This window comes from Mus caroli, unplaced genomic scaffold, assembly GCF_900094665.2.
Source record: "Mus caroli unplaced genomic scaffold, CAROLI_EIJ_v1.1 scaffold_11736_1, whole genome shotgun sequence".
Lineage (NCBI taxonomy): Eukaryota > Metazoa > Chordata > Mammalia > Rodentia > Muridae > Mus > Mus caroli.
In genome coordinates this window covers 35460-42971 of record NW_018391188.1, presented here as the reverse complement: position 1 = coordinate 42971, position 7512 = coordinate 35460, and positions in this window count along the sequence as shown.

Genomic DNA, 7512 nt, shown 5'->3' with positions numbered 1-7512 from the left:
AGAAAATGTGGTACATTTACACAATGGAGTACTACTCAGCTATTAAAAAGAATGAATTTATGAAATTCCTAGGCAAATGGATGGACCTGGAGGGCATCATCCTGAGTGAGCTAATCCAATCACAAAAGAACTCACATGATATGTACTCTCTGATAAGTAGATATTAGTCCAGATACTTAGAATATCCAAGATATAAGATATAATTTGCATAACTCATGAAACTCAAGAAGAACGAAGACCAAAGTGTGGACACTTTTCTCCTTCTTAGAATTAGGAACAAAACACCCATGGAAGGAGTTACAGAGACACAGTTTGGAGCAGAGACGAAAGGATGGACCATTTAGAGACTGCCATACCCGGGGATCCATACCATAATCAGCCTCCAAATGCTGACACCATTGCATACACCAGCAAAATTTTGCTCAAAGGACCCTGATATATCTGTCTCTTGTGAGACTATGCCGGGGCCTAGCAAACACAGAAGTGGATGCTCACAGTTNGNTATTTGATGGATCACAGGGCCCCCAATGGAGGAGCTAGAGAAAGCACCCAAGGAGCTAAAGGGATCTGCATCTCTATAAGTGAAACAACAATATGAACTACCGAGTACCCCCCGGAGCTCGTGCCTGTAGCTGCATATGTATCAGAAGATGACCTAGTTGGCCATCAGTGGAAAGAGAGGCCCATTGGTCGTGCAAACTTTATATGCCTAAGTATAGGGGAACGTCAGAGCCAAGATGTGGGAGTGGCAGAGGAGGGGAGTGGGGGGGGAGGGTGTGGGGGACTTTTGAGATAGCACTGGAAATGTAAATTGGGAAAATACCTATTAAAAAATTAAAAAGCAACAATAACAACAAAACAACAACAGTAATAATATTTGTTAAATACCAAAGAATTTTTTTTAATTTTTAGAATTACATTTATGTTCTTGTGTATATGTTTTAATAATGTATGCTAGAGCACTTGTGTGGAAGTTAGATAAAAACTTATGTAAGTCTGTCCATCTCTCTCTGTGTAGTATGCTCTACCTTGGAATGAAACTCAGGTAATCAGTGTTGATATTGGCGGCTTTATTCATGCAGCTATCTTGACTGTACAGATACATAGTATTTATATGCATTTAATTAATGATTTTTATTTTTTTTACCAAATAAATATTTATTTCTAATAGTGGTTAAATCAAGATATAAAATGACAAAAATTATCTTGCTAGTGAAAAATAACTTGTCTATGGGAAAGAAATATTATTTATATCATTTCATTTTTCATTCTATATGCCAAGTGGAATCAAAACCATAGAACCTTCTTGAAAATTCTTCCTGCTAATATTTTTAGAAATTTCTATACTGCTCTGAGAACAAAAAAATAGCAAAAGCAGTGACTGTGTGTAAAACATAATTCTTGAATTTAGGGGGAAAAACACAATTCCCGAATGCATACAAATTACAATAAGAATGCACCATTTCATCCAACTAAGGAATGCTGTTCAGCCAGGAAAATATAAAGCTTTATAATTTCTACTAAATGGTTACCTTGTAGAGTTAGAAAATATAAATAAATGGAGAATAGAAGGAAATAATTAGTATATTTATAAGCAAGTTAGCCAGCTAGATACCCAATGGAAACAGCAATGCAATTAAAAATACTGCTTAGTTTGTGTTTCCATGATCTGTCCATTGATTATAGTGGGGTGTTGAAGTCTCCCACTAATATTGTGTGAGGTGCNATGTATGCTTTGAGCTTTATTAAAGTTTCTTTTATGAATGTGGGTGCCATTGCATTTGGAGCATATATGTTCAGAATCAAGAGTTCTTCTTGGTAGATTTTTCCTTTGACCAGTATGAAGTGTCCTTCCTTATAGTTTTTGATAACTTTTGGTTAAAAGTCGATTTTATCTGATATTAGAATGGCTACTCCAGCTTGTTTCTTGGGACTATTTGCTTTGAAAATTTTTTCCAGCCAGCCCTTTACTCTGAGGTAGTGTCTGTCTTCGACACTGAGGTGTATTTTCTGTATTCAGCACAATGCAGGGTCCTGTTTATGTATCCAGTCTGTTTGTCTATATCTTTTTTTTTTTCTTGGAGAATTGTGTCCATTGATTTCAAGAGATATTAAGGAATAGTGATTGTTGTTTCCTGTTATTTTAGATGTTATTTTTATGTTTATGTGGCTATCTTCTTTTGGGTTTGTTGAAAGCAGATTACTTTCTTGCTTTTTCTAGGGTGTAGCCTCATATACTCAAAGGATAAACAGGCAAAGAAAAAAGTTAGGTAAATGACACCCATCACAATAGTAACAAACAATATAAAATATCTTAGTGGTACTCTAACCAAACAAGTGAATGATCTGTATGGAAAAAACTCCAAGTCTCTGAAGAAAGAAATCAAAGAAGATCTCAGAAGATGGAAAGATCTCCCATGCTCATGGATTGGCAGGACTGATATAGTAAAAAATAGCCATCTTGCCAAAAGCTATCTACCTATTCAATGCAGTCCTCATCAAAATTCCAACTCAATTCTTCATAGAGTTAAAACGAGCAATTTGCAAATTCATCTGCAATAACAAAAAATCTAATATAGACAAAAGTATGCTCAATAATAAAAGAACTTCTGGAGGAATCACCATCCGTGACCTCAAGCTATATGACAGAGCAATAGTTATACAAAATGCATGGTATTGGTACAGTGACAGGCAGGTGGATCAATGGAATAGAATTGAAGACCAAGAAATGAACCCCCACACATATAGTCATTTGTTTTTTGACCGTTGAGCTAAAACCATCCAGTGGAAAAAAGACAGCATTTTCAATAAATGGTGCTGGTTCGACTGGAGGTTACCATGTAGAAGAATGAAAGTTGATCCATTCTTACATCCTTGTAGAAAGCTAAAGTCCAAGTGGATCAAGGATGCTCACATATATCCAGATACACTAAAAATATTAGAAAATAAAGTGGGGAAGAGCCTTGAGCATATTGGCACAGGGGAAAATTTCTTGAACAGAACACCAATAGCTTATGCTCTACGATCAAGAATTGACAAATGGGACCTCATAAAATTTCAAAGCTTCTTTTGGGTTCAAGGCAAAGGACACTGTCAAAAGGACAAAATGTCAACCAACCAATTGGGAAAAGTTCTTTACTAATCCTATATCTGATAGAGGGCTAACATCCAATATTTACAAAGAACTAAAGAAATTAGACTCCAGAGGAACAAATAACTCTATTAAAAAATGGGGTACTGAGCTAAACAAAGAATTCTCACCAGCGGAATACCAAATGGCTGAGAAGTACCTAAAGAAATGTTCAACATCCTTAGTCAATAGGGAAATGCAAATCAAAACAACCCTGTGTTTCCATCTCACAGTAGTCAGGATGGCTAAGATTAAAACCTCAGGTTACCTCAGATGCTGGCGAGGGTGTGTAGAAAGAGGAACACTCCTCCACTGATGGTGGTATTGCAAGCTTGTACAACCATTCTGGAAATCAGATTGGCGGTTCCTCAGAATATTGGACATAGTACTACCTGAGAACCCAGAAATACTACTCCTGGGTATATAACCAGAAGATACTCTAATATGTAATAAGGACACATGCTCCATTATGTTCACAGCAGTCTTGTTTATAATAGCCAGAAGCTGAAAAGAACCCAGTTGTTCCTCAGCAGAAGAATAGATACAGAAAATGTGGTACATTTACGCTATGGAGTGCTATTCAGCTATTAAAAGCAATGACTTCATGAAATTCTTAGGCAAATGGATGGAACCAGAAAATATCCTGAATGAGGTAACCCAATCACAAAAGATCACACATGGCATTCACACAGTGATAAGTAGATATTAGCCCAGAAGCTCAGAATGTCCAAGATTCAATTGGCAGACCTCATGAAGCTCAAGAAGGAAGATCAAAGTGTGGATACTTCAGTCCTTCTTAGATGGGGAATCAAAATACCCATGGGAGGGGATACAGAGAAGATGTATGGAGTGGATACCAACGTGGGGTGTTTAGAGACTGCCCCACCTGGGGATCCATCTCATGTACAGTTACCAAACACAGACAGTATTGTAGATGTCAACAAGTGCTTGCAGACAGGAGCCTGATGTGGCTGTCTGAGGGGCTCTGCAAGTGCCTGACAAGTGCAGATGTGAATGATCATGGCCATCCAGTGGACTCAGTGAGAAGTCCCCAATGGAGGATCTAGAGAAAGGACTGAAAGAGCTTAGGTGGTTTGCAGCCCCATGGAAGGAACAGCAATATGGATCACCCAGAACCCTCAGAGCTTCAAAGGAATGAAGCACCAACAAAAGAGCACACATGGAGGGACCCATGGCTCCAGCCTTATATATAGCAGAAGATGGACTTGTCAGATATCAGTGAGAGGAGTGGCCCTTGGTCTGTGAAGACTCGATGCCCCGGTGTAGGGGAATGGCAGGACAGGGAAGCAGGACTGGGTGGATTGGTGAGCAGGGGGTTGGGAAATTGAATAGGGGTTTTCAGAGAGGAAACGAGGAAAGGGTATAACATTTGAAATATAAATAAAAATACGTAATAAAAATGGGAAACAGCTAAACAGAAGATATTCGTGAGGAAACTTGAATGACCGTGAAGCACCTTAAAAAATGTTCAACATAGTCATCAGGGAAATGCAAATCAAAATAACCCTGAGATTCCACCTCATACCAGTCAAAATGGCTAAGATCAAAAACTCAGGTGACAGAAGATGCTATTGAGGATATGGAGAAAGAGGAACACTCCTCTATTTTTGGTGGGATTGCAAGCGGGTACAACCACCCTGGAAATCTGTCTGGCGGTTCCTCAGAAAATTGGACATAGTACTTACTACCTGAGTACCCAGATATACCACTCCTGGGAATATACCCAGAAGATGTTCCAACTTGTAATAAGAACACATGCTCCACTATGTTCATAGCAGCATTATTTATAATAGCCAGAAGCTGGAAAGAGCCCAGATGTCCCTCAACAGAGGAATGGATACAGAAAATGTGATACATTTTACACAATGTAATACTCCTCAGCTATTAAAAACAATGACTTTATGAAAATCGCAGGCAAATAGATGGAACTTAAAAATATTACTCTGAGTGAGGTAAGTATGTCACAAAAGAACATACATGGTACGTACTTACTGATAAGTGGATATTAGCCCAAAAGTTTGGAATATCCAAGATTCTATTCACAGACCATATGAAGCCAAAAAAGAAGACCAAAATATGGATGTTTCAATGCTTCTTCGAAATGTGAACAAATCCTCTGCTACATTTGTAGCTGGAGTCATAGGTCCATCCATGTGTACTCTTTGGTTGGTGGCTTAGTCCCTGGGAGCTCTGGGGGGTCTGGTTGGTTGATACTGTTGTTCCTTCTATGGGGGACTGGTAGCCCCTCAGCTTCTTGGGTCCTTTCTCTAACTCCTTCATTGGGGACCCTGTGCTCTGTCCAATGGATGGCTGTGAGCATCCACTTCAGTAATTGTAAGTCACTGGCAGAGCCTCTCAGGAGACAGCTATATTAGGCTCCTGTCAGCAAGAACTTCTTGGCATCACCAATAGTGGCCAGGTTTGGAGGCTGCATATTATGGACACCTAGGTGGGGCAGTCTTTAGATGGCCTTTCCTTCAGTCTCTGCTCCACTCTTTGTCCCTGTATTTCCTTTACACAGGAAAAATTTTACTGTCTAAATAACCCTTGAATTTCTGCTTCCATTTAGAATCCTTACTAAGCATCATTTTATGTTTTCTTTCTATGGATTTTAATGCTTTAGTTATCTCCCATAAGTGGAATCACATAGTAGCTGACTTATTTCACATAGCATCTTGCTTTCAAGGTCTATCCATACTGTTGCATATAAAACTCATTTCCTTATCTATTCATAAACCATTATCCATTTGAATTGTTTTATAATGACCATTATATATATATATATATATATATATATATATTTATAAAAGTTTCTTAGGATACATATTGGTTTGATTCTTTCTTTTTGATACAGGATATATTGGAAAGTAACTGAATTGGGAAAATCATGTATTATCAGTTGGTAATTTTCAGAAATTTTATTTTTATTAATTTAGACACATATGTTCTATTATGTAACCATAATTTCCAGGGTTGTTTTGTCTTACTCTTTTAGATGGGTAGTTTCTTTTTTCTTTCTTTTTTTAATTAGGTATTTTCTTCATTTGCATTTCCAATGCTACCCCAAGAGTCCCCCAACCCTTCCCCCCTAGTACCCTCCCCCCACTCCCACTTCTTGGCCCTGGTATTCCCCTATACTGAGGCAGATAAAGTTTGCCATACCTATGGGCCTCTCTTTCCACTGATGGCTGACTAGGTCATCTACTGATACATATGCAGCCAGAGACATGAGCTCCGGGGGGTACTGGTTAGTTCATATTTTTGTCCCATCTATAGGGTTGCAGGCACCTTTAGCTCCTTGGGTACATTCTCTAGCTCCTACATTTGGGGCCCTGTGACCCATCCAATAGCTAACTGTGAGCATCCACTTCTGTGTTTTCTAGGCCCCAGCATAGCCTCACAAGAGACAGCTATATCAGGGTACTTTCAGCAAAACCTTGCTAGTGTGTGCAATGGTGTCAGAGTTTGGAGGCTGATTATGCGATGGATCCCCAGGTATGGCAGTCTCTAGATGGTCGGTCCTTTTGTCTCACCTCCAAACTTTGTCTCTGTAACTCCTTCCATGGGTGTTTTGTTCCCAATTCTAAGAAGGGGAAAAGTATCCACACATTCCTCATAATTCTCCTTGAGTTTCATGTGTTATGCAAATTGTATCTTGTATCTTGGGTATTCTAAGTTTCTGGGTTAATATCCACTTATAAGTGAGTACATATCATGTGAGTTCTTTTGTGATTGGGTTACCTCACTCGGGATGATGCCCTCCAGGTCCAACCATTTGCCTAGGAATTTCATAAATTCATTCTTCTTAATAGCTGAGTAGTACTCCATTGTGTAAATGTACCACATATTCTGTATTCATTCCTCTGTTGAGGGGCATCTGGGTTCTTTCCAGCTTCTACCTATTACAAATAAGGCTGCTATGAACATAGTTGAGCATATGTCTGTCTTACCGGTTGGAATATTTTCTGGATATATGCCCAGGAGAGGTATTGCGGGATCCTCTGGTAGTACTATGTCCAATTTTCTGAGAAATCGCCAGACTGATTTCCAGAGTGGTTGTACAAGCTTGCAATTCAACCACATCCTCGCCAGCATCTGCTCTCACCTGAATTTTTGATCTTAGCCATTCTGGCTCCTGTGAGGTGGAATCTCAGGTTGTTTTGATTTGCATTTCCCCGGTGATTAAGGATGCTGAACATTTTTTCAGGTGCTTCTCAGCCATTTGGTATTCCTCAGGTGAAAATTCTTTGTTTAGCTCTGAGTCCCATTTTTTAATGGGGTTATTTGATTTTCTGGAGTCCACCTTCTTGAGTTCTTTATATATATTGGATATTAGTCCCCTATCTGATTTAGGAGAGGTA